At 44.1% G+C, this 25,749-nt stretch overlaps 1 protein-coding gene across 2 annotated transcripts in view; it reads left to right on the top strand.

The window, feature by feature from the left end:
* The first annotated feature begins 2,492 nt into the window (after positions 1 to 2,492).
* Positions 2,493 to 25,749, top strand: part of FLRT2 (fibronectin leucine rich transmembrane protein 2) — a 107,069-nt gene continuing 83,812 nt past the window's right edge. The window contains exon 1 of one of the 2 annotated variants that reach the window (XM_086709087.1): positions 2,493 to 3,079. The gene's annotated coding sequence lies outside the window, so the exon portion shown is untranslated. Of the gene's footprint in view, positions 3,080 to 6,441; positions 6,584 to 25,749 lie in introns of those variants that run through there. The other variant, XM_086709086.1, reaches the window with a different exon arrangement.

Raw genomic sequence — 25,749 nt, 5'->3', positions numbered from 1 at the left:
CTGTGACCATACAGCGAGTCTGGTAGAACAGGTATTTTTATGGCCATTTTATTAACAAGTAAACAGTGGCTCAGAGCCGAGCTCACCCGATATCAAAATTTTCAGTGCCTTGGGCTTAAACCATGATCTTATAAATCCAAATCCTGTGTTAGCTTTACTTCCTCAAAGTATTAGAAACGCAGGCCAAAGTGCATGCGCGTGTGTAGATGGGGGTGCGTACAAATAAATGGAGGGCGACCTAAAAGATTTGAAATGGCAGTCAAGTTTCAATTGAGGTAAAAACCCCACTGAGGATCAAAGTCCAAACAATAAGGAATGAGCTAATTTTTTTTTTTTTACTTTCACAGATGTGCTTTTTCTTTCTCTACTCTTGTACCCTTTTATATTAGTGATACTTTCTTAATAAAAATAAAGTGACCTCAAAATCCTGGTTTTGTGAGGCTGCTAACTTACTACACTCTGGAGCCCCCGAACCACTTGGACTACTTTTTTCCTTCCTCTGGCTCCAGCAGCACATATTTCTAAAGCTGATGTAGGGGTCACGTGGTTAAGAAACTCGTTGCGCTTATTCTGTTCATACATTAGATGTGATATTTTTTTTGTACTTAATTTTCCTCGCCCCGATTACAATCGCCACATCAATAGTCTTTAGTAAGGAGCACATCCAGATGATATTGTTTCCTTATCATTTATTTAGTTGTTATTTTTTAGGGTTTATTTATGAGAGAGAGAGGGACAGTGCTAGTGGGTGAGGGGCAGAGAGAGAGGGGGACACAGAATCCTAAAGAGGCTACAGGCTCCCAGCTGTCAGCACAGAGCTGGGTGCAGGGCTTGACCTCTCAAACCCTTGAGTCCGGGGCTTAACTGACTGAACCACCCAGGCATCCCTATTTCCTTATAACTTACAAACAGCGATAATCTATAATACAAATTCTGTACATTGGCAGCTACCTTGTCTCACATTTTCAGTTTTCCTCATTTTCTAGCAGCACAAATGACAAGGTAAAACCTGTGCAGAGTTTCCTCTTCTTTTAAACCAAAATGTATTCTTAAAGGTGAAATAATTATACTGTTATCTCAGGTTAAGGTTTCAAAGACAGAACCTTATGTGGATACTCCTGTACACTTATGCACACCAAGATGAGTATTTGAAAGCAGGTAGATGAGTTATTTGTGCTAAAATGTGGTCTTCCCTGTGGATTCTGCCGCTTGACAAGCTCTCCCTAGGCTTTGCTGCCCCCTTGGCAAACTGAAAGGATTTACAGCGAAATTCTGCACCAAGCCGGCTGGAAACTGTTCCCATCTCCTCCCTGGGTCGGCCTCTCTCCGGAGGCGTTTGGAATGGCTATTACAGATTCCCATTGGCTTGGGGAGGGTGCAGAGAAAACTTAGAACATCCATCCTGTGGAGAGACACTTTTTTTTTCTTTTAAAAATAACTCCGTTTTCGCAAGAACCACGTGTTACCCTCTAAGTGATTTTTAAAGAACTTTTTCTTTCTTTCTTTCTTTCTTTCTTTCTTTCTTTCTTTCTTTCGTCCAGAATGGAGATGCAGAAAAAGGGAATCTGTTGAAAATTGTCTGAGTTTGCGCCGTGGGTGACGTTCTGGCTCATTTGGGTGTGACGGTGACAGCGGAGGCTGCTGGCTGTCAGTTTCTCTTGTCTAGACTTCCATTCCCCCTCCAGGAGATGACTTACTTCCAACTCCAGTTAACTTCTTGGGAGTCCGGAACACTTAGACAAAGATGCTTACAAAACGCAAAGCATCTGGGTGGCCAAGGCTGAGCCTCCTGTATTCTATCTCTCTCTCTCCCTTATTTTTTAAGAATTCATTCATTCATTCATTCATTCATTCATTCATTCATTCATTCTGCTTCCACAGGAGCCTGGGAAATATTGTCAATCCGAATCTAGGCACTTAAAGCTGACCTACTGTTCTCAATGTTGGTACGCAGATGTATTTTCTGCATCATCTTTCTTGTCCGTGTTTCCCTTGTTTATTCCGTCCTAAGGCGCGCGCCCTCCCTTCCATCAGCCCATTCACATCTTAAACTCCCTCAAACCCGCCCCCTACCCCATCCTCCCGTGTCTTGGTCTTATTTGAATATGTGGTCGTCTGCTGTGGCTGACACTGGGTGAGTGGGTGGGAGACAGCTCTCCCTGCGTTTTCATTTGGATTTCGCGTGGGTGGGTGGGGACCCTCCACCATTCGTCTCGCACACGCAAGAACAGTTATAAGCTAGAATTAGAATGAGCGGCGAGTTCCACATCTTCAAAGCACCGCTAGGAAAGGAAATAATGCGGCGGGGGGCGGGGGCGCGGGAGGGAGGGAGGAAGAAACAGAGGAATAAAACCCAACTTTGCTGGCAACTTCAATACATCTGGTAACTGGAGGCAAAAAATAGATTCCGAGGGCTGGGTCTGGTCCGGATGAAACGCTAGGGCTCCTTCCCATGCCGGGGCCGGGCGCTGGAAGCCTGCCACTGGCGTCTTGCCACGCGAGTGCCCGCTGGAAACGCACGTGAACAAAGCTCTGGCCCCGCGAGCCGCCGCCTGCGGTTTCCGAGTGGATTCCAGCTTCTCCAGGGAGTGCAGGGCGCACACAGGGTTAAATTAGTTCCCTCCCCAGTAGGAGGGAGAGGAGGGGGAGGGGGGACGCAGCCTCCGGTCTCAGGCTGGGTACCTTGTAGTTAGTTGTACGGACGAAACCTGTCGCTGTCACTTGTGAGTTGGGCATCTTCCATTGTCGCCGCAGAAGAACCAGCGCCTGGAGGTATCGGCGGCGGCCGCAATCCCTGCGCCAAGGCGCTGCGCTGCTTCCGCCCGGGGTGCGTCTCGAGCCCTCGGTTCCGGGTGCGAAGCAGCTGCGAGGCGGCCGCTCCGCGCCCGCCGCGGTGTCCACCCCGAGCAGGGATCAGGTTGGCCGTTCTCAACGATGGGCAGGAGGGACCTTGGCGGTGACCCCTAAAACAATACCATGCCCCGGGAGCCCCGCTGCTGCCGCGCCAGCTTCTTCCCTTTCCACCTCCCCGACCCTGTCGGATTCGGATGAGCCCTCTGCGAGGAGACACGGAGGCCAGGTAAAGGGACAGAGGTGCCAGGTGGAGTTTCCAGCAACTTCCAGGGCTGCTGCTAAGCGGCTGGGGGCGGGGAGGGGGGGGGGATACGTGTATTTTTTGAACCAACGCAGGGGTGGTCATCGGCATGGGATGTTTTGGTTTTTTTTTTTTTTTCCCCTCCAGAGAGAGCACAGGCTGCTTAAGTCTCCCCCGACTTTAGGGAGGTCTATTTGCAGGTAGAATTCACCTCCTTCAAAGAGTTTTGTAACTGAGCTCTGGGTCAAACGCAAATTTGCTAGTTTGCTAGGAGGATCCATCCCGAATTGGGGGTTCTCCAGCCATTAAGCTTGCTGGAATCCAGCTTCTCACTTCCCCCGAATGAATACGCTAACTTCTAGGAGTAACACCCCCTACTCCGCCACCCCCGCGCCCGCTCCATCTGCTGATAATGTCACCGCTGTTATCGAGAGGCTGCATCCAAAGCCGGTAGCCCTCCTCCTGCCAGAAACCCGGGACTGATTCCTGGCTAAACGGACGCGGAGGAGGTGCCTTTCCCTTCGAGGTGCATTTCCCTTCGACTTGGGGAGAAGGTTACTTTCTTCCAAAACCAAGTCTTTCTCCAGCTCTGCTGCTCTTCGGTGGCCCAGCTCTGAGCTCGGCCAGCGCGTCTTCCTGGCGCGCCAGTGGGGGCGGTGAAGGCTCAGGGAGCACACCAGGCTGAACCCGGGTTGCGTTCTCTGAGCCACGAGCGTGGGACGCGGAAAGCCGGCGGAACACGCCACCCCGCACCCCCTGGCGCTAAGTGCGGGGGCCAGGCGGCGGCGAGGAGGGCGGGAGCAGAGCCTCGCCAGCTGCCACCGTGTCCCAGCGCGGGTCCTGCGCAGCCTGGGAAGATCCCTCCGCCGCGCTGACCAGTGTCGGGCTCGGCTCCGTGCCTTCAGCGCCGGCGCGGTCACTTCTCATTTCTAATCAGGCCCAAGATCAAGGTTGCCAGTTGAGGTCGGGGCATTAACCGGGGACATTAAGAATCGGGGAGCAGGGTGATTGGGGCCGACTGGACTCTTACTAGATGCCCGGGAAACTCCTGGATCGCATGGGGCTCCAGCCAGCGGCAGCTGCTGGTGGAGGTGGAGGCCACCACGGCTGTCCTCGCTGGCGCCTTGGTCCTGGAACCTCCCAGCAAGATGGCACTCTGTCTGTCCTAGTCCAGTTAACTCCCCCAGCCGTGCCCCCTCCTCCCGTGGATATTTGTTAGTCACACACTGAGTCTGGGGAGAGGAGCGGTTATGTAGATGTGAATCAAAGTATTTTCCTGACCACTTTGCATAATGCAACAGGAGCAGCGACCCGCGGGCACAAACCCAGGTCGTGTGTGCGTGTGTGAGTGTGTGCGCGTGTGTGTGTGCGCGCGTGTGAGCGCGTGTGCCAGCGTGCGTCTCGGGCGTGCGTCTGGGTGGATCCGTGCGTGGCTTGTGCTTAGGAGGCAAATGGGGCGTTTCTCTAAGTCGTCTTAACACGGCTAAGGCACTCAGATACGTGAAGGCGGTAGACACAACAGGGATGAGAAGGAAATGGAAACAATTGGGAAAGTGGTGCCAAGTGACTCAGGCTTTGAACTGAGGACGGGGAAATCCTCCCGAGCCCGTCGCGGCCACCGCCCCTGCCCCACTCGCGGTCCGCGACAGCCCGTGGATCCCCAGGGAGTTGGTCCTGCGCTAGTTTCAAGCTTGCTGTTTGCTTCTCGCGTGGCCCCACCGACGGCGCCTCTCCGCGCAACCCCACGCTTGGCGCGAGCTCGCTCTCCCTCTTCTGTTCGCATTCAGCCTCTCTACAGACTTGTTAAAACATGACAGCAACTTACTGGAGCCAGGAGGAGCGACGATGAAACGAGAGCAGAAAACCAGAACCTTTTAAAATATGTTTTCCAAGAAAGAGACGTGCACCTGGTTTTCTTACATTACTCTTTAACCTTTGCAGAGAGATTGCTAAGTGGAAACGTCGCCTGTATACAAATCAGGCTCTTTTTGCTGTCAAGTCTTTTTTCTGAACCTTTGACGCTGAATTTAGTTGTCCGTGGTAATCTACGGGGGAAGTGAACACCCCTTTTTCCCAGCAGCCAGAGTGAAGGGAGAAAATAGGTGTTCAAAATGATCATGTTAAACCTCGGATTATTTTTCCAACTAAAGTTATTGGATAAGGTCCGGGATCTGGGAATTAACGGGGGATGGGATGGGGGTGGGGGCGCAAATCACCAGGGTTGCCTTCATTTGAAATAACGCCATCTTGGTTGTGAGACTTGTTATATTTTTACCCTCTAATCTCACGTTTCGATCATTTCTCCGAGTCTAAGTAATAGATCCTCTGCCTTGCAAGTACATCGCAGGCGGGCGGGGTGGGGGGGGGGGCGGCGAATCGACTTTCAGCGCTCAGACGGTGGCATTATCCCTGAGAGTTGGGGGGTGGGAAGGGGTGCAGGCTAGGGAGAGAGGAGGCGGCGTGCTCGGTCCGGGTGGCATCCGTCGTGCTGGCCCAGACGCCCTGCAACTCTCTTCAGGGAGGACAGGGTTAAAAGCCGAGTGCGACTTTGCCTCTTGGAAAGCTTAGGGTTGCAGCCGCGCCTCCCAAGCATTCTTTAAACCAGAAATGTGGGAGGGACTCCGAAAGGGAGGGAGTAAAGGAGGGGGGCAGAGACCGAGGACTCGAGGAGGGGAGCGCGCCAGAGCGCGGGGGACGGAGGGAGAGGAGGGGCGCGGGAGCGGCGGAGGCGATCCCGCGAATTCATTACTGTAAACATCTCCCGGGGGTGTCAGGAGGGGTGGGGGTGGGGGCCGCGGCGTCTACATTAGCCCGGCCGCGTCCGAGCGTGGCAGCAGTGAGGTCGGAGCAGCCTCGGGACCCACACCGGGGCCGGCGCCGCACTTGGAGCGAGCCCCGCGCCCGCCCCCGCGCAGCCCCGCGCTGTGCCCGGGGTCCGGGGCTCTGAGCGGTCAGCTCCGGGGCGCGCACGCCCGGCTCTCGGGCCGCCCCCCGAGGTCCCCCGCTTCCGCGGAGCTCCGGCGCTGCGGGGCCTCTTTCCGCTGCCTTCCCCGCTCGCCCTCTTCTTTCGGGACTCGTGGCGCGGTCGAGGCGGAGAGGGGGAGGCGGAAGAGGACCGGAGGCGGGGGCCGCTGCGGCGGGAGCCGAGAGAAAGTGGCATGCCCGAACCCTGGAGGCGGAGGTGGCGGAGGAAGGGGGAAGACGATGCCGCGGCTCCGTAGGGGAGAAAGGCGAGAGCGAGCGAGGCGAGCGAGGCGAGCGGGGCGCCCGGGCTCCGGCCGGCTGCGGGGAGGCGCGCGCCGCTCTGAGGCTCCGGCCTCCGCACCCCCGAGCCCCGACGCTGCGGGCGACAGGGCTGGGCTTCGGCAGCCGCCACCGTTGCCGCCTCCGCCACCCGGAGGACCGAGCAAAAGTTTGGATCTGGGGGAGGACGCGGCGCTGAGCGAGATTACCACCGGGGCTGGAAGGAGACCTCGAGAACCTTCGCAGGTAATGCGCACCCCCAACCCTCTGCTTCCGTGCCCGGCCGCTGGGCTTCTGCTCATTCCCAGCGCCTTTGCTGACGCTGGCCAGACAGATCTGACTGAAAGTAAGAGGGAAGCGAAGTTGGAGATCCCGGGGATGGGCACCAAGCGCGGGGAGATCTACAGTCAGGTTAGAGGGACCCGCGGCGCTTCTCTTTCCCCGGTGGGCAGCTGTGCGGGGAGGCGAAGCTCCCCCTGGGGATGGAGGAGAACCCTCGGCCCCAGCTGGGGCCTCTTTTCGTAGCTCGTTGGAAATTGAGAATGTGGATTGGGGGGCTTTTAGTATTCTTCAATCCGGGGGAATGATGCATGGATTGCACTAATTCCCACCCTCACCTTCACCCTCTCGCTCTCTCAGCCTTATTTAGCGTCTTTTAAAGATGATAGGAGCCCACTCCCATTCGCCCACTCCGTTTAGCTGGTGCAGGAAAGCAAATCTGGGCGTGTGTGTGTGTGTGTGTGTGTGTGTGTGTGTGTGTGTGAGAGAGAGAGAGAGAGAGAGAGAGAGAGAGAGAGAGAGACAGAGAGACAGAGAGAGGGGGAAAGAGAGAGAGAGAGAGCGCGGGAGGGAGGAGGAGAGAAATTCAAGGAAAGGGAAAAATTTTACCTTTCCCCCCTTTGACATCCTCGGATCTTTCCCTTCCTCCCTCCTTCCATTCACCTTCTGGCGTCATAAAATAAAAACTTTAGAAGTCACATTTTTATTGCAGGCTGATAAGAAAAGCATTAACCATTGACGACGTGAGTTTGCAGTGTTTGGTGTGTGTGTGTGTGTGTGTGTGTGTGTGTGTGTGTGTGTGTGTGTTGGGGGGGGTAGTGGTATTGCGGAGAGGCCGGTTTTTCCGTGGTGGCCTGATGCGCCATGGTGTGTGTGTGGGGGGGGGGGTGAGTGTTAGAGTGTGTGCACTTGGGGCGGGGGTGGGGGGTGTGCAGCGGAGAGAATATGGTCACGTTTCCCAGAACAGCAGCCTTACTTGAGCTAACTAAGAAAAGAGCTCCTGCTTTTCCCTCAGAGAGCTACAGAAAGATTCCAGCCCCAACTCTCCAACCTCCCCTTTCCCCCCCTGTTGAGTTTTGAGTTTCAAAGCAGCTCCTCCTTTGCTGCTGCCACCATCACTATTAGGATCATTATTTATTCACCTGGAAGCTCATCTTGACTCCTCTTGTAAATGGAAATCAGTCTCCAAGACCTTTTGATTAATTTTAGTGGAAGGAATCTCTTGTAAAGCTTACAGTAAGCTAATCAAGTGCAAGGCGCAAATCCGTGTAAATGCTCACGCGGGAGTGCAAGGTGCTGATTAGGTTTCTTCACATGCTGCATTTGCTATGCAAAGCCCCATCTAAATGGGAGCTATTGCTTCCCACTCAGCTGGGAGGCTCTTAAATCACACAGCATCTCAGGGAGCTTTGGGGCATGTCCCCTTGCTCACAGGCTGATTGCTAAATGTATTAGTCTAACTTCTCCTAGCCAAAAGCTAGTATGTAGGCTAGCTTCCATATAGGAACCCATATTGTCTGTGGACTTAAGTGATATGACCTTCTGAAGTCTCCAGTGAAAGGATCCCCCAACCATTTTGAGGTAATAGAATGCAGGTTGGCGTTTGTCCGGGGATGTATTTAGTTGTTGCAGTATACACGTAAAATTTTAGGTCAGTATTTAAAGTGTGAGAACTGGACTTTTTTTCTTTTTTATCACTAAGCAATATGCAGCAGATTCATAAGATCGACAGGCCACCATATTAGAAGAGAATAAATCTTTGGGGAATACACGTGCCATGAAAAGTTGCCCGTTCCCCATGATGCTATTGTTCTTCCAAATATAACTTTTCTTCCTCTCCTCCTCAAAAGCCCCAAACAGGATAGGGTTAAACCATTTAAGACTTTTTAATGATCATCTATGGCAGTGCAACACCATACTGTCATGTTGAATTGCCAGTATGTGAGTGGAGGAGGTAGGAAAACGAAATTTCAAGCATTATTCAATGTCTCTGCCAGTAGGTACAAGAAATCATAAAAAGAATTGGGCTAGCTGTGTAGCAGAACCTATTACAAATACAATCCTAGCATGGAAAGAATGCTGGGTTTTGTTTGTTTGTTTGTTTGTTTGTCTTAATGCCCATGTCTGAACACTTCAGTAGTTTCATTGCAGTTTTAGAAATTCCGGGGGGAATTTCTTCTTTAACAGAAGAAAGTAGATTCCCAAATGACACCATGCTGGGCTGCCTTGAGGTTCCCTAGGCAGTCATGGTTTTTCTCCCCCCTACGCTAGGTTTCAGATGATGTGATCTTATCCGAGTTTGACTTTGACCGGCTGGATCTAATTTGAACCTCCTCTGATGCCTGTTACATTTATATTCTGGCCTGCTGGAGAGTTTGATTTAGGATTTAGACATATCTCCCTGAAGCAACCTTATATCTTCCCAGTTTGAAGCTGTGGTTTCAAGAAAGGCTCAAGTATGTACGTCCAGAAGCTTTATTCTGTAGAGACTCAGTGTGAACATCTGATCTAGTTTGACTCTTTGGTCTTGTAGCCTACAAGGAAGAATTCCCGCTTCTGCAAAGAGCAGTGTCTGAAGTTAAAAAATAGCAAAGGGTGTGTGTGTGGGGGGGGGGAGGGGTCTCGGTTTTGCTCACTATTTAGAAGATTCAAAAAAGGTCAAGGTGATGCAGTTTTATTTCTATTCAGGTCAGACCTTTGGATAATCACCTTTTGGTATTTTTACTTTAATTTCAATTCAAGTTCATTTTTCACTAGATTACTTTAATAACTTTGTGGTTTCTGCCATGGTGATTCAAATTCAGTCCATTAGTGACCTCTATCTGTGAGAAGTGAATACTCATTGTTTTTCTTTTTCTCATCAGTCTGCAGATTATGTAGGGGGAAAAAAACCCAAAGGCTCTGTAGTTCTTTCGGAATATTTAGATTTCCGAGCCTGATTTTTCTATTACGGAGTTCAGTATGGGTAATGATATTTAACAACAGTAATAAAATGTTACAGGCTAATAGGCTACTAAATGGTTATTCCATATAGCATCGACAGTATGATCAATATAAATAAAATACCAGTGCTATCCACTGCCAGTAAAAAGATTGTACAGTCAGGTAGACTAATGTTTTGAGACTCACAATGCTGCTGGATGTAAGTGAAATTTTATTGCCCCTAAGTGCTTACATAACAAGGGAAGCTTGAGACAGGCTCAGAACATATATGTGATAACTAGACTTCGTGGTAGCAGTGTGTGTATGTCTTTAAATTCAGCTGTGCTTCTGCTGTGAACTTATGGGACAGATCAAGGACAGGCGAGGTGGGATGTGAGAAGGGTGTCTATAAACAGATGGTCTTTTAAGGAGACTTTTAAAATCTGATTCCTAATCCCAGCTTTGTCTTCTGAGGGTTTTGAAATTGAAATTTCAATTTGAGTTGATTATCCTAAATGGTAATTGAAGACAAAGTTTACTGAATTTCTTAGGTGGGTGGATACCATTATCTGACATTTTCCAGATGGTTTTTGATGGAGTGGTATTCAGGGATATGGAATTTTTAGGAGGTTTTCTTTCTTTTCCCTTGGGCAGGTTTTACGCAAAAGACATTTTTAAAGACATTATTATTATTATTATACAACCATTATAATACCCTAGCCAACTTTCTTTCTTTTCCCCGCCTTCCAAATGCTTTGCTTTTTAAAAGTTACGTATTTTTTTTTTCTAGAACTACATGTTGGGGATAGGAATATGACTCCCAGTATCTTTTTACTCTTTTCAGCAACGTGAACTCCAATTAAGTATCTGTTTATAGTAAAACACACACACACACACACTCACCTACACATCAAGAACCCTTTTAAGACAGAGATTCTTTTCAAGGTTTTAAATATGGTTCTTTTTAAAGAGCTATGACACAAATATTGTAATAAAAATATCCTGTGTTCCGATGAATACAGAGACTTATTTCAGTAGCATGGAACAGTAAAACACTGTATTAGCAAAATAATCAGTGGTATTTTCAGTACATGGTCAAAATCTGTTAGAACCTTCATGGGCTTTTTTTTTTTTTTTCTTTCTTTCTTTCTTGGCGAATTTCACATCTACTGGTCTTTTTTGGTTTTCTTTGATTCCTTCTACTGAGGCTCTTTGAAGTGATTCAAAATTAAACAGTAGCTACTTTTTTTTAGGGAAATTCATCATGGTATATTCAGGATTCCAGAAGAGTTAATGATGCAGAAAAAGTCCTGTAAAACATCTTTCTAAAAGAAGTCCTTCTCTTGTGGGCTTCCCACTTACTGGCCTCCTGTACCATTTGCAGTGAATTGGAACTCCGTTATTTATTTATTTTTCAAATACCACCTCTAACTTAATTTAATGTGGGATGTGTTTCTGCAGAAGCATGCAGCACCATGTGTCTCGAGTCTCCTGAACAAATCAGTGTCGTTTTTATGGATCTGTAATAAGGGAAAGTCAAAGAAAATATCCTTGTATACTTTGGGAAGTCAAAAGGCCACATTCACGATTCTCAAACACTGGTCAGTTATTCTGCTGATGCTTAATAAGGCCACACGTTTTCCGGCAGTTTAGTGGTTAAAGACCTCAGCCTTTTTTTTTTTTTTTTTAAGCATTCACAGAGTAAATCTCTGGTCCTCCTACCCGTTAGGTGCTCATTAGAGCTGAGCAGTTTTTCTCACTTTCTTCCCTGGTTGCTTGTAAGGGAATGTGCAGGAAACTTGGCAAAAGTCCCTCTGTCCCCTTCAGTTCACAGGTCATGTGTTATATTTCAGTTCTCTTTATTAGAGCTTTCAAGACACAGATAAAAGAATCTTCTATCTGAACCTTTTAAGAACCTGAGGGCTTTTGGATTTAAACCCACCAAAAAATATCAGGTCTCAAAGTTCATAGAAGCTATTAGGTCCTTGGAATATCGAAACCCCCTTCAACAAAGAGTACAAGAACAGTGGCTCCTAAAGTCTGTTCACAAATATAGTGCCCACTGAAGTCAACAGAGGTCATGAGCTGAATGGAAAACATTAGACTCATATCAGTCCCGAAATAGGTCCATGTGCTGGTGTCACTCTTATCCCCAGCTGCCTAGGGGCGTCACTTTCATGAAAATCCAGTGTCAAAATAGCCTCTGTGATAGTTTCCTTTCCCACTTTGCTCCAGAACTTGGACTCAAGTATTTTGAAGAAGGAAATAATGCAGGGAATTCTAATACTCCTCATAGATAGAGGGAGGTGAACGTTACGGAAGTAGGTTGGAGAAGCATTTGACATAGAGGTTCCAGAAAATTCTGTCTAGGCTCTGAGGGATGAAATTGATTCATACTTAGCCTTTCCCCCTCTTCTTGTACCTTTTCCAATTATCACATGCGGGACTTTATTGCTCACAACTGCCTCTGTGAGTTGGTCTGAGAAAGCCCTATTAGTCTAGTGTCTCACTGGATGATGGGAACCAGAAACAAGTAGAAGGCTACGTAAGTCTGCATAGAGTTCCCCTTGAGATCCTTTGGCTTTGCACAAAATGATGAACGTCACATTTTATCCCGTAGATGTTGAGTTCTCCAGATACAGTTTATAAGTTTCTTCCTTTACCAACCTAACCGAAAGATTAGAGTTGGATTTTTTATAAAAATAGTAACAATTATTTAAATCACATAAATATTTAGAACTGAATAAATAGCATTTCTTGTCTCCCCACCATTATGTTAGATGCAAGTTTTCCTGTTATGGATGGCTTTAATTTTATGATGTAGGCCTTGTGATTTGGGACCTTAACTGTGGTGGGGAGTGAGCGGTAGGGAGATTGTTGTGGAGGAAAGAAAATATATGTCTATATAAAGAAAACCTGTATTCTCATGTCAGCACACTCCTTTCTACATTATGACTTTGGACAAATTACTTAATCTGCTGGAGACTTAATTTCCTTTCTGCAGAGTTCCACAGGGTTGGTGCAGGGTCAGATGAGATTAATGTGTGGGAAAATACCATGATAATCATACAGTGTTATAGTTCCATAAAGGCGCATTATTCAAATTGATAACATTTACCTATGCAAGACTGTCATATGCCAGGATAGTTCTAGGTCTTATATTAAGACAGTGTCCTGCCTTCCAGGAGCTTTGGTTTTTGTGAATGCCATGAGATATCTATCACCCAAGCAGTAAAGTGTCAGTAAAGTGTCCACATCATTTTTTCCTTTCATTTAATGGTGCATTTTCTTCTTTTGTGAGTTTTCTCTGTTTTGATGCAAGTATTCTTTTCAAGAATCAAGGGTAATTATGGTGAGATCTGTGTAAGGGCCAAGCTTCCCATCCTTGACAGGTTGGCTTAATGTTAGAAACTGAATTTATCACAAATGGATTCCACTGAGGATCTTTTGGGAAGAAACCATTAACATTCCCCGCAGTAAGGCTGTTTCTCTTCTTGGGTGCATTTATGCTTCAGTCATCCAAGTTACCTTTTGCAAAACACAAGTCATTAGTAGAATATATGATGGTGTTGGGGCACCTGGGTGGCTTAGTTGGTTAAGCACCTGACTTTGGGCTCAGGTCATGGTCTTGTGGTTCTTGAGTTCGAGCCCCGTGTCAGGCTCTGTGCTGACAGCTCAGAGCCTGGAGCCTGCTTCAGATTCTGTCTGTCTGTCTCTCTCTCTCTGCCCCTCCCCTGCTCATGCTCTGTCTTTCTCTGTCTCTCAAAAATGAGTGAACATTTAAAAATTAAAATATATATATATATATATATATATATATATATATATATATATATGTATGATGGTGTTTAAAACTTTGGTTTTGCAACATGAGGCAGGCTGGTGAAAAGCCTGCCTTTTTGGTAGAGCAAACCTAGTGAGCTCATTACCAATGAGTGGAAAGACTTGATTTATTAAGATACCAAATTACTCTCCAAAGGTTGGCCTTATTTTGACATTGTTAGTGTCACAAAACCCTTGTGGGACAGTTCTTTGCAACTTATTTTTCCATAGTGTTTTTCAGTTGCGTTTTTATAACTGTCACATCTGAGACATTTTAATTTTAAATGTTTCAAGAGTTAGCGTGTTTATTTTACTTTCCTGATTTGTATACATGTAGGACCTTGTAAAGGTGAATTTGTAATCATTTTATGGTTGCTTAATTGAAGCTTGCAGAAAACACATGCATATGGGAAGTGTATTTATAAAATGTATGGTTAGGTTGTGATTCTTGAATGTTTTTATCAGTCATTTGGACTTATGACAATCTGTATTTAATAATGTTCTTTTCAGTTTCTGACTTACAGTTTGCCAAAGTTCTGACACTGCCTTCCTTTTTCTTTTTCTTTCTTTCTTTCTTTTTTTTTAATTGATGAGTATTTTAGCAGTATGCTGTAAAGTACCTGGCCATATAACTATATTTTTACATGACAAATTACCTTTGTAGTTTGGCAAAATTAATCTGAGTGCTTTCTGTTCTGGCAGTGCTGAGTGACACAATAATAACATTTGAAGAAGGAAAATGTTTGCAACTACTCTGAAGAGTTCTGCTAATAAAACAAGAAGAATCTGGAGGTATATGTGTGGGAAGTTAGAAATGCACAAACAAATCTAAGTCTTAGATACCATGGGGAGGGTGTACTATTACATTCTTAAGCTTGGTGGTGCTAATCTAGCCCATATGTCCCCAACAGAATGGAATAATGAGATAGCCCAAGTTATTTTTAATTGGACATTTTCTTTTCTAAATAGGTCCTAAGGAAACTCTAAATAAAGAGAAGCACAAAATGCAATGAAGGGATATATTTTTGTGTGAATGGCTTGATACTCATGAAGGAGATATGATTCTTTTAGAGACAGAAGGTATGCACCAGATGATAAAGCTTTTCCATTCATCCAGGAGGTGACTTTTAGCACTTCCTGTATGCCAGCCATAGAGTAGGACTGGAGAGGCAACAATGATGCAGGAGGATCCCTGTCCTTGAGGTTGCCTAGGCTGGGGAGGAGAGAGGGAGACACAAAACCTAATTGCATTGTACTTCTACATGACCGAAGATTAGTCAACCCTAAGAAATGTGCCAGGAATACACAGTATTAATGAAAACCATGGACAGATTTTTCAACATCTTTAAATTTTTTTTAATGTTTATTTGTTTCTGAGAGAGAGAGAGAGAGACAAAGTGTGAGCAGGAGAGCGGCAGAGACAGAGGGAGACACAGAATCCAAAGCAGGCTCCAGGCTCTGGGCTGTCAGCACAGACCCCAACGTGGGGCTTGAACTCATGAGCCACAAGATCATGACCTGAGCTGAAGTCAGATGCTTAACCGACTGAGCCACCCAGGAGCCCCTTCAATGTCTTTTAGTCTTTATGTCTAGTATAAAATGGGAGAAAACATTTTCTACTCACCGAGCTGTTCTTCTGAGAGGGTTGAGATAATTATATAAAATGCCCCCCTGTGTGGCACACAGTAGAGGCTTAATAGATGCTGACTGCAGATCCTTCTCTCTCCAAAATGATGATGATTCCCCTATGTTACTTTTCCCCTTCTACAAATATCTTTGCCATTTCTCTGGAATCCCAAAAAAGGCGTTTGACCCCTTGAACCGATTCACCAACAAGATACAGCTTCTTCTGCAAAATAAAATCTCAGTAGTATGCGTGTAACAGAGCATGAAAAGGACAGCAAAGGAAATAAGCACTTCACACGGTGGCAGAATGAGCTCATAGCTAGTGGTGTATCTCACAGTCGGCTGGTGTCATAGGGGTCGGAGAAGGGAGGGGAACAGAAACGAGGACACTTTCGTCTGAGTTCTGGGGAATTAGAAAGTGGTGTCAACGGGGGCTTGTCGAACTTATGGTTTTGCTGTTATGGTTGTGGATGTTGTTGTTGTTATTGTTGTTCATTGAAAGCACAGGCTTTGGCACTCGAAGAGTGCTTCTCCATGCAGCCCCCTTCACCTCCATGCACCCTTCCGGGGTGGCCAGTGCCTGCAGCTTGCAACAAAGTCCTGCGTCCAGACTGTGACACTGGGCTTAGTGAGCTACGGTTAGTAGGTCTTTGCCAATGTACAGAGATTTTTATCCGGATGAATTTTAAACGCTTGCTTCACACAATTCATCTCACACATGACTCTTGGCAGAGTCCTGAGAGTATTTTATCGTAGAAGATTAACACGCAAATTATTGTTAGGTTTATATAATGCTTAGTTTGTACTTATAGAATGATTGCACCTTGCTGGTATAATGACAGATGCCTGAATCCGAATGATGCTAGTGGATTATCAGTTTAATGTTAATTAATCAGTTTATTTCTTCCAGAAAGTAATTTCCAGTGAAATTAAGCAAAGGGGCTTCTAACTGCTTCTATGGGAGATATTCTGAACAAATATAGTGCTCAAGGTCACTGGTCAAAATACACAATGCTGGGGTTATTTTTCATTTATCACCATAATTGAATGTATGTATAGTATAAGTTTTGCTTTCTACTCAACCATTAAAATTTAGGTGTTTCCCCCCAGTATAAATCATAAATTTATTGCTGTAGGAAATTATAATTAACAAGCTGTTAAGCATGTCCCAGACCTCCAAGTCCTGAAGTGCAGAAGCTTTTCCTGGGAAGATCACATAATATATAATGTGGTATATATACATATAATTAATCAAATTGGAGAAGAGAGAAGCAGACACTAGAGCATATTTTGTAAGGTGTCCACATCTTGGTAAGTAGCTTCTGAACCAAATGTTCTACCCGGCGTAAAACAATAAGACCTTGTTTTGCTACTTTAGAACATGTAAGAGAGATTAACATTCTTTGGAAAATAGTTTAAAATTTTTCTTTGACTCAAATAGGTAAGGAACAAGTCCAGTAGTGCTGACAGCAGTGGAATTTAAAACTCAAGTCTAATAATCTCTGAGTCCCGAAGGAATGCAAGGCAGACATCCGTTCTAGTCACGGGCTTGTAACTGGGGATTTGACAAAGGTTGAATCCTTACCGTGTGCCAAGCACCATGCTGTTTTGGCATTTGGGATATTCTTTCAAAGAAGACTTCATCCTTGCTCATCAAGAAATATGATGGGTTGGCCTAGAGATGCCCTTTGCCAAACTTGACTCATCCGTCTTAATTAACTGGAGAAGTTGGTTAAAAATCCAGGTTCCTGGGCCTTAGGCCTGGAGGTTCTGATTTGTTAAGCCTGTGAGAAGCCTGGGGATATGGATGCCCAAAGACTCATGGAATTGGAGTTTACTGACCTACATATTTTTTTTAGGATTTTTTTTTCTGACCCAAGATTCAGTAGTTTTAGAATCATCTGGTTTATAGTCATTTGTGAATTTCTATCAGTAATTTTTCTGTGTATTTTGTCACAAAGAAAATACTGCTTGATTTAACCCAACTATTCTAGGAAAGAACCTTCAGAGGGCCAGATGCCCCGACTGGCTTCTCTCTTGGTGGCCACAGTCTCCGTATGATGCCTCCAGCTTCCATCCATGTTGTCTCAACTATTACACTGTGCAGTTTTTTGTATCCCTGCAATTACCCTCCTAAAAACCAAATGACATTACTTTGGTCATCTACCACTTGGATTCCCTGTCCCTCTGGATAAAGCCCATCTAAGCTTGTTATTATAACATGTGAGATCTATGAAATCTGCGTCTCAAACCATCATTCAGGCCTCATTCTCAAGCGCCCATCCCCTGCACCCACCTTTATGATTAGGAATGGCCTCTTGAACCTTTCCCTTACTGTTTATCCTTTATGTGGAATATTACCTCTTCGCTCTCCATTTGGCAAACTCATTTCCTTTAAGACCCACACAAATGTCACCTTCCCTCCCAGTCAAAATTACTCACTCCTTCCTCTGAGCTACTACAGCATTTTGTTTGTACCTTTATTATTTCCCTGTTCATGTTGTGTTGTAGTGTGTCTGTTCTAATGTCAGTCTTTCCCATTAGATTCCAAGAACCTTGGCTCATTCATTCCGTCTCCCTAGTGTTAACAATCATGCCCAAAGCACCAGGTTCTGCAAAAATGTAATTGAATGAATAAATGCATGATTGTGCTGGCCAATCCTGGAAGACAAGAAGATTCATAATCTAATGATAGGGATGGCTTCCTCAGAAGTGCATTTTCATTCCCATAGACAGGTTGCCCAATGGGGACAAAATACAATGCCCACCTTTCTGCCTCACTCTAAGCAGGTTTGTCAGGCAAATGCCTGCTGGTTAACCCAACCCTGATCAGCATCAAGCACTCCAAACCACACATGAGGCAATTCAGATGCCACACTGGAAGATCTGTTTAAAGAAGAAATAATTCCACTTGATGATCTATCCTTCTTGGCACTGAGTAAAACCATCAGTTAAGTAGATGTGCACGCAGATGTGGTTAACCATAGAATGAGAACTTAACTCGTACCATTAACTTTGTGTATCTTTCTTGGCTTAATTAAAGAGAGCGAAGCAAAGAACTTGTGAAAATTTTGTGCATTTGTACTCTCATTTTTTTTGCCCTTTGCTTTTATTTTGTTGATTTTATCTCAGGCACATGATTTCCTGATGGAGATATCTGAGGAGCCAGGGCTCTCCAGAGAGGAGAAAAGAAGACCTGAAATCATAACTCCTTAATCACTCTGTCTCCACAAAGCAGGATCCACCTTAGTGTTCATGACGTGCACATGAAGAACAGTTGAAGGTTACGATAAATTCTAAACTTTCCAGGTTTAATGTGGTCATAATGGTGACAGACGGACTCCCAGTCCTTCCGCTTAGGCAAAAGATAATTCTAACAATACCTTGCTACTTTTCAAGGTGAATTATCAACTGATGGACAGAGGTGACTCTCATGCATGTGGGCTCGGTGTGTGCAAAGTTTCAGCAACATTTCTGATGCCTAAATAGGTGGAAGATGGTGGAGCATAGTTTGATATGCTCCCACCTTAAACTTGACCCTTGGTTCCCTCAGGGCTGTCTGTATGTTGGCAGTGCTTTCAGTGCCAATAGGAAATACACAGAATGACACCTGAGTTGATTTTTGATAAGCCACTATGCTTTAATACTAGAGGCTTCGAACACCATCCTAGAAGATCTTATAATGTTAACTTATGGGACTGTTTAGAAACAATATGCTCTTCTCATTCTTGAATCACACTTAGTATTAGCAAGGCCATATTGTCATCAGGGGATTAGGCATCACCATAATAATAATAGTAAACAACAGCAATATATAAAAGTATGGATCATAGACGAGGTTTATTTAGAGTATGCTTATGAAGTTCATGTATATTATCACACTGAAATCTTCATGAAACCCTATAAATACGTTCTGTTGAGTAATACTGCTAATAACCCAATTTGACACCACAAGAAACTAGAGTAGAGAAAATTGCCTTAGGTTGTTTATCTTATTTCGTAGCTATTATCTTTATAGGATAGGTGAGCACTGGGTAATTTCCAAAATCAACATTAAATTTGTTTTTTTCCATGCCTTAAAAATCAAATTCAGAGGTGATGGCTCATTGTCCAGTAGGGAATCTGTGATGTAACTTTCTGTATATGATTTTTTTTTTAATGGGTAACTATTTAGGAAATCATTCTTTGCTCTTTGCCTGTTTTTTGAGTGAAAATGGTTGTTGGGTTTCTCAAGGTATTTCTGTAAAATGGGAAGAGAGAAGACTCACTAGTTTGAAAATAAAGTATGGCAACTCTCATCCCATTTTCTGTATTAATGAAAGTCTATAGATAAATGCCTGATTGTGGGGTACATGTTTTACAGAGAACACTTTCCATTCTTTTCTTTACCAGCACTAATAATAAATAGTTAAATGAATTGATTTGAGGGTCACCTCCTTTTCCCTGTGGAGGTGATAATGGACAATAGAATGATCAGAGGGCAGATAATAGCGTAAAGTCAGTGGCCCCTGAGAGAGCCTGGAAATAGTGGAGAATTGACTGTGTTATAAATAGGTCAGATTCTCTCCTTTTCTAGATCTATGTAATTGCTCAGCCGGTAGACTATATTGGGTGAAAAAACGAGACAGAGATGGGCTGGAAAAGGCTGCTCTACACTGATGATTTGAAAATAAGCGCAGGATGCGCTTGAAAGTCTTCACCCTGTTGAATGACATTTGGCCATCTCTCCCTTTGTGCATTTTGTACTGATGCACTTATCTCTGCCTATAGCAAAATTGTGTTTTCTGAATTCAGGGATCGTAGTGAAGACCTTCCAAATAACTGTCCTTCCCGGGTCCATGTAAATATTATCCATGCTGCCTTAATTCTTTAATTTCCACTCCTTAATTCCTTCATTCCCCTTTAGACAGCTAGACCCTGTCTACTGGCGTTTCTGGGTTCTTCTGTCACCGTATGCCTACTATCTGTCATGAGGCAGCTCTGGATGAGTGGCATACTTGAGTCAGTATTCTTGAATCACACTGAGTATTAGCAAGGCCGTGTTGTCAGTGACCTGAGTTAATCTAGATGAGCTCATTGATGGAGTTATGAAAGCAGGATCTGCCCAGGCACGGGAGCAGTTTAGTGAATGGCCCCATGGCCAGCCAAGCTCCATACCACATGAAAACACCAGTTCTGTTTGGCCCTTCGGGGAATTCTGTGGTGTTTCTTTCTGCAACAGTCTGAATTTGGCTGAATTGGGTGGAGCCAAAATATTTGCTATCTACGGTTTGCCACCGAGAGATGATCAGGTCACGTGAAAGAAACCTAAACATACTAGCGTCGCCCCTGCCAGTAGTGACTGCCTGGTTTGTCTGGACCATATGCTTCTGGAACAGATCAGCCTGTGACCCTGTGTCACTCTTCCCTCTCCACTCTGAGTGCTGACCCGATTGGTTTTCTCCTGGACTTCGGGGTGGGTATGTGTCAGCATGAGCTCGTTGTTCGCAACGGAGTCCCAACAGAGAACTTAATTCATATTTCTTTGTTAAGCAAGTTATGCTGTCTAGAGCCACGATTTTGAGCCATATTTGATTACTCCTTTTATTTCATTTTCAAATCTTCTATCTCTAGTTTTATGCATCTTTTAAAAATGCTGTCCATCTTCCCCTTTCACTTTGGTTCCCTTGTGGCCCCCGTATGTCTTTCCTACCCTGACCTTCCCACCATAGTTACCTTAGTCTTCCTCATTCCAGGGCTGACGACATTACTTTTCATTATTTACAAGGTCAAGCCTAAACTTCTTAGCTTGATACTCAAGGCTCTTCCTTCTGTAGCTCTCCCTAATCTTCCCAAGGAAAGTTTATCTTCTCTTCTGAACTAAATTTAGAGTATGGCCTTACTTTTATCTTTATGGTAGTCTTACTGTGGTGTACATTTTTACCAAGTGCTTTGTCTCCACTATCTGTGAGCTCATCTAGCGCAAAGATCATGCCCAATAAATGTTTGAGGAGCTAAACTGAACTCGGGTAACTGACCCCAACCACCGCTGTGAAATTTGCACACGGCACAAGTCCGTGTCTCCCTCTATACTGCTTCCCATCAGATTTTAAATATGGAAAAAATTAATAGTGACAAAGTTTGCACAGATAACTCTTAACATTTTTGAGTTTTAAAGTTATATAATGGAATAAGCTCCCTTTGTTCCCTTAGTGGAATTTTTTGTCAAAGCAGTGTACTCTTGCTTTGAAAACAGGAAGGTAGAACATTCCAACAACATCATGAACCCTCTGTTTATATTTGCGAAACCTGTAGTCTTTCCAGGCCTTGAGGCAAGAGCAAATAGACATAATCAGAGGCATTAGAACTTGATTATGTTGAATTGGATTCTTATAACTGAGGCTTGATAGCCAAAATTAGTGGTGTGGTAGTTTATACTGAAAGAGATGTTTGCGTTATTGCAAAACCATAGACTTCAGCTTGCTGGAATCTTTGACGGCATCTGGATGTTTTGAAAAAATACAGCAATCACATGCTTTTTATTATCTCTATAATTGTGTTCTTTTTACAAGGGAGCTGCATAAAGACATAGGGTTGGGGGTAATGCAAGGCCATGATGTTTGGATTCAGATTTGAATCCTGGTTCTGCCTCAGCCAACTAGGGTAACTAGAGCTTGTTCATTCTTCCTTTTCCTTCCTTCCTTCCTTCCTTCCTTCCTTCCTTCCTTCCTTCCTTCCTTCTTTCCTTCCTTCCTTCCGTTCTTCCTTCCTTTCTTCCTTCCTTCCTTTCTTCTTTCTTTCTTTCTTTCTTTCTTTCTTTCTTTCTTTCTTTCTTTCATCTTTTGGGTCTACTTTCTCAGTGTTTAAATAGAGGAAAAATAATATGCATCTCATAGGATCACCATGGCAAATCGATTCGTGATGCTTGATACATATCAAGTACTAGTCAGCATTAGCACTCTTCCCCTTTGCCCTCTGACTTGAACTAATATGAATTCTGTGGCTTATAAATGGCAATTTTTTTCCTACATGGACAAGACAATTCTTCAATCCTGTGTCACTTTTCCCCAAAGGATCTCTGTAGGGACACAGTTCCTCCTACTCAGTTTCTCCATATCACTATTTATTTCTAGGGTCCAGAAGAGGATACAATACCCCAGAAATAGCCATTACTCTGTCTCAGTTAGGATACTCACTGCTGAAAAACTCTTAAAATCACTTATTTTTATGGGAAAAAATCTTTCCAGCAGTCTCATCGCCTCAAAAGCAGTGGGTATCCTGGATTATTAGAAAGGAATTATCCAAAGAAAGGGCTCTTAAAAACAACTGCCTGCAGAGGAGTCTGGCTTATCAACAGGCAAAAAAGGAATTTTTCTATTATTTCAGCTTGTCACTACAAACATGAAAATAGCAACAGTCATAATATATTCTTTGGGGACAGTGCTGTGAATGTTCACCACTAGGTGAAATTCTCAAGTAAGAGCTTCTAAGAATGAACATGAACCGTTCGAGAACCCTAGGGAATGTCTATTAGGAAACAGGTAAACAACAAAATGGAAGCCATGACAAAGAGAGAAGCAAACAAGGCAAATTAAGTAAATAATTTCATTGCAGACCACACTGTGGAAAATATGATGTGATAGAGACACAGTTCATTGAGACTGAATGACCAATGTAATTATAACTGAATAATGAATATTTTTTCTTTCTCTGCATAATATTAGTGTTACACTACCATTATGAAGCTGTTTTTCATGTGAACACATCACAGCTATGCAAAATTATATTTATTGACTCCTTTTTGGGGAAAAATCAGGGTCATGTTAGCCTTTACTTAGATTTCAGTTTAAAGGCTTATCCAGAGTCTGGAAAGACAGGGTTAGAAGATACAGAAAGATCTACACTATACAACATGAATGTTTTTGGTTTTGGTTTTTTGTTTGTTTGTTTGTTTTTACTTTTAACAAACAGATACTGGAACTTACCCTTGATTATGCTTTTCTTTGTATGGAGATATTGATTTCCTTATGTAAAATACTCTATAAATCTGGAAGGGGTTTATGGGAAAACTATCTATAAGCATTCCCTTTGTTAGTGATGAAAATAACAAGAATAATTATCTTGATGGTTTTAGCTTAAGTTTGGTCTTTTCATGATAAGCATGGAAAGAAGCTGAATTGCCATTGCCCCTCCTGTTCCGTGTTTCTGTATTTCTCAGTCATTCGCATAATTTCTATGAAAATGGATAGCAAATATATTCCTGAAAAAAACAAAACAAGTATTCAGATAATTCTTTGTCTTTAAGTGGTGGAGAGATTAGTAAATAATGAGATCCAGAGGAAATCTCTAATTTCATTTAACTGGTAGTTTGAGTTTGAATCTGACTCCACCCTTTTCCCAGAACTTCTCTCTTCAAAATTAAGAGCATGTTACTCAGCATTCAAGAAGAATGAAATCTTGCCATTTGCAATGACGTGGATGGGGCTAGAACGTATTGTGCTAAGTGAAATAAGTCAACCAGAGAAAGACAAATACCATATGATTTCACTCATATGTAGAATTTAAGAACAAAACAGATGAACATAGGGGGAGTGGGCAGGGAGGGAACAGAAGAGACGGACACAAACCATAAGAAACTGTTAATGATAGAGAACAAACAGGGTTGACGGAATGAGGGGGAGTGGGGGATGGGCTGGATGGGTGCCGGGTACGAAGGAGGGTACTTGTTGTGATGAGCACTGGGTGCTGTATGTATATAAGTGATGAATCACTGAATTCTACTCCTGAAACTCATATTGACCTGTAGGTTAACTCACTAAAATTTAAGTACAACTTTAAAATGAAAACAAAAATTAAGAGCACGTTGCAGACGGAGAAGTGGGAGTTGGTATCTGTGAAATGTGTGAATATGACCCTCAGACCGCAGTTGAAGTGATATAAAGAATAGGATGGGGTGGGGCGCCTGGGCAACTCAGTCTGTTAAGCGTCCGACTCTTGATTTCAGCTCAGGTCATGATCATGGTAGGGGGATCTAGCCCCCCGTGGGGCTCTGCACTGACTGTATGGAGCTTGCTTGGGATTCTCTCTCTCTCTCCCTCTTTCTGCCCCTCCCCACTCACATGCACAGCTGCACTCTAAATCAATCAATCAATCAATAAACAAACATTAAAAAAACTAACAGAAAATTTAAAAAAAAGAATAGGATTATTTGGAAGTTAGGAAATGGGGTCAGAGAGACAGAAGCTTAAAAAACACCCCAGCAAGTCACTGGTAGGGATAACCTCCAAGAATTTCTTTTTCTGTGTGCAGTAGCTCTTACCCTTCCCGAAGGGATGGCTATTGGGAATGGATAAAAATGTGAAATGTTTGTTTTTTTCATGTTGTTCCATCATTTAACTCTGTAGAGCCCAAGTGACAGCAGTAGTGGTTCCGGTGTCCCCTCCACTGGTCTTGTTTAATGGGAATGGATGGGAGGGGCAGTTCCCTGTGGTCACGGGCATATCCAAGAATGACCCCACATAGAGGGAACCTCAGGTACAGTGTGGTCGTTCATTGTTGGAATTAGGTGGGCCTGAGTTTGAATCCCAGCTCTACTATTAACTAACTGTGACCTTTGGGGCAAAGTATACATTTTATCCAAGTCTCTTCTGTAAACTGCACACATTAATATTTTTTAGAGTTATTATTAAATGATGTAAGAGATGAAAAGTATCATACATAATGGGATCTTAGTATATTGCTGTTAGTTTTATGTGTTGGGCTAATCACCACTGTATCCTAAGATGGATGGATAGATGCATGGGATGGATGAATATGTAGAGAGGTTCTGCCCTGAAATGTCTAAAAGATTCATTTTAGTTAAGATCGCAGTGGGCCTTACTGGTATACCTGAAGATTTAATTTAATTGTTGCTGGAGGGAAATTATGGTATGAAGTGAGAAACTTGAATGTGGGACTCATTCTTCATAATCCTTTTCATTTTTGTAACTCAAGTTTCTTTTATTCCTTAAAGCTTTCATTTTGGTTTTGCTTTCTGGTCTCCTGCAGTAGGTAGGGCGTATGTAATCATCCCTTTCTCAGAGAATCCCGAAGAGAAAAATGAAATGCTGAAGGGCATGTCCCTGTGTTTTGTGTACCTATAGTCATCCTATCAACAGTTGATGCCATGGATTGAATTGGATGGGCAGTGTGAGATACCCAGAAAATCGTTCAGTTGGTGGGCAGAAGGTCTGAGTTTTAGTTCTGCCCCTAAAAAAGTCTTTGATGTCTGTCAGATTGCTCAACCTTCTTGGACCTCAGTTTCTTCATCTGTTCTCCACTGGCAAGTTCCAGTAATTGTGTAATTATCGGAATCTGGGGAGCTAGCATTAGAGATTTGGAGCTTGGCTCTGGATTTTGTCTGCTTGGGCTTGTAGCTGCCTTCCCTACTTCACAGATTTGGCACCTTGGCAAGGTACGTAATCCAAATAAGCCTTACTTTTCTCATCAGTGCAGTGGCAAGAGCCTTTAAATCAAAACCTCCTTAAAGAGTTGCCTTAGGATGAAACGAGGTCATACGTGGAGAGTGTTTAGCATAGTACCTGGTGCAGTTATGTGCTCTATAAATATTAACAAGTTTTCCAGCATGGCTTATTAAAAAAAAATGATATGGTAAGTTTCTCTGATGTTTTGAAAGAGCAGCAGACGTTAATGTGTCCCCTCATTACGCACCCAGCAGCTTAGGTCATGCCCTTCAAAGCTACCAAGGGCAGATGATCACAGAAGAACATCTCACAGGCTTCTTC

The sequence above is a fragment of the Puma concolor genome, chromosome B3 (genome assembly GCF_028749965.1).
Source record: "Puma concolor isolate L17-30 chromosome B3, mPumCon1.1.hap2, whole genome shotgun sequence".
In the NCBI taxonomy this organism is placed as follows: domain Eukaryota; kingdom Metazoa; phylum Chordata; class Mammalia; order Carnivora; family Felidae; genus Puma; species Puma concolor.
Note: the sequence above shows the minus strand (reverse complement) of the source record. Positions and strands in the feature narration are given on the sequence as shown.